At 47.6% G+C, this 2,270-nt stretch overlaps 1 non-coding gene across 1 annotated transcript; it reads left to right on the forward strand.

Annotated features, from left to right (window-relative positions):
• The first annotated feature begins 2,197 nt into the window (after positions 1 to 2,197).
• TRNAV-UAC (transfer RNA valine (anticodon UAC)) lies at positions 2,198 to 2,270 on the forward strand. Its single transcript has one exon. It is a non-coding gene; the product is annotated as a tRNA-Val (tRNA).

Below are 2,270 nucleotides of genomic sequence, written 5' to 3' on the forward strand. Positions count from 1 at the left end.
TTTGTTTTTATATTTATATTCCAAGCTCTGTTTCTTGTTTTATGGATGCAATAACTTCACTCTCTCTCGGGTAAATACAGTTTTTAAAAAAGATTTATTCTACTCTCTCTATTGTCTTTCCCCTGAATTCTTATCTTGTTTGTTCTGGTCTCTCATGTCAGAGGCATTAAACGTCTGTGATCCTCGCATACCCCTCATATTTGAGAGGGAGGCATTAAAAGCTCTCAGAAGCTGTATGTGTGTGAAAGAGGCTTGTGGACGGTGTATTTCTTTATGATTAGTTAGATGTGATAACTTTGGGGAATCCCTAAACATTCATATCTATTATGATTTGTTTTATTTATCAGCAACTTGCTGCTGGCTTTCTGGATGCAGGGAGGGGAAGGGGCCTCCCAGTTCACTTAACTCTCATACAGCCCAGAGTCTCATTTGCACCTCAGCCTGACCAGTGGTCCCTAAGTCCACAGCCTCTGTGCCTCCACATTTCCCACAACAATTTCTGGTTTCCTGGGCTAGGGTGGGAGGGAGGCTGAGTGAGGCCTCCTTATACAGAGACTGGTCCAAAACCCGTTTTCAGCCCTTGCCTGCCCTGTGGTCTGGAACTCATGTGTGGCTCTGCAGTGTACACTGGCCCCTCACCAGCGCCCAGCTGCCCGCCTCTGGTGGTGGCTCCTTTATCGTGTTAAAGCAGTTTCTGCTGCTCCATCTGCTTTCAGATTGGTTGACATTTTATAATATTGTAAATCAACTATACTTCAATTTAAAAAAGAAGAAATATCTCTCCCATTATTGCCTCCTTGCCAGTACCCTCGTCCAGGCAGGTTTGTACCTTATTATAAAAATATACTGTATTGGGCTTCCCTGGTGACACAGTGGTTGAGAGTCCGCCTGCCGATGCAGGGGACACGGGTTCGTGCCCCGGTCCGGGAGGATGCCGCGGAGCGGCTGGGCCCGTGAGCCATGGCCGCTGAGCCTGCGCTCCGCAACGGGAGAGGCCACAACAGTGAAAGGCCTGTGTACCGGAAAAAAAAAAAAAAAAAAAAAAAAAAAAATATATATATATATATATATATATATATATATATATATATTACTGTATTTGTAAGGTCTTTTCTGTCATCTTAGTGGAGTTTTGGGAGACAGGGGATAAGTATTTCTCGTCTTGATTCACCAGCACATTTTTGTGGAGTGCTCACTATGTGACAAATGTGACAAGCACTCTTCTAGGTGCTGGGACAGCAGGGCTTACATTCTAGGGAGAGTGGAGAGTAGAGCGAGTGTAGGTACTGTACAGAGAAACAGACAATATACATACATAGGAAGTAAGTTCCAGCACGTTAGAAGGTGGTGTGCGCTACAGAGAAACATGGCAGGAGTGGAGGAAAACGGGGCATGGAAATACAGGCGTGGGATTGCCATTTTAAACACTGATGGGGTGACATTTGGTTAAATACCTGAAGAAACTGAGAGCGCGCACCATGCATACCCTAGGCAGAGGGAAGAGCCAATGCAAAGGTCATGAGGTGGGATTGTTGGAGGGGTGGGATTGAGGGATAGGGGGAGGTTTCGCTGGAACGGATGAGTGAGGCAGGAGAACGGGAAAGGAGGTCAGAGGGGAATAGAGGTCCCAGTCATGTAGGGTCTTGTCAGTCTTTATAAGGTCTTGGGCTTTCTCTTGGGGCCACATAGGGAGCCACTGCAGCTTTGAACAGAGGGTTGACATGGTGAGACTTCCCTTGTTTCTAAAGGCTCACTCTGGTTGGTGCGTTTAGAATAGACTGTGGCAATTGGAAGCAGAGTGACCTGTTAGGAGGATGCTGTAGTAAACCAGGGCACTGGATGGTGACTTGGATGGGGCTGATGTGGAGATGGAGATGGTGCAAGCATGGACTTCTGGATTTGTTTTGAAGGTGGAACCTGCAGAGTTACTTGATGGACTAGATGTGAGGTGTGAGAAGAAGGATGATCAGAAGGGACTCTGAGATCGTTGGTCTGGGCAACTGCAAGGGTGGAGCTGTCTTCAGGGGAGAGGAGAAGGCTGCGGGTAGTGTGGGTGTGGGCAGGAAGAGGCGGATCCGTTTTGGACACACTCAGTTTGAGATGTCTTAGCATCCAAGAGGAGATGTCAAACAGGCAAGTCCAGGCTGGAGATGGAAAGATGGGAGTTGTGTGGTCTGAAAATGGTATTCCAGGGAATTCCCTGGCGGTCCAGTGGTTAGGACTCAGCACTTACACTGCTGAGGACCCGGGTTCGATCCCTGGTCGGGGAA

Source organism: Phocoena phocoena, chromosome 16, assembly GCF_963924675.1.
Source record: "Phocoena phocoena chromosome 16, mPhoPho1.1, whole genome shotgun sequence".
NCBI classification, from domain to species: domain Eukaryota; kingdom Metazoa; phylum Chordata; class Mammalia; order Artiodactyla; family Phocoenidae; genus Phocoena; species Phocoena phocoena.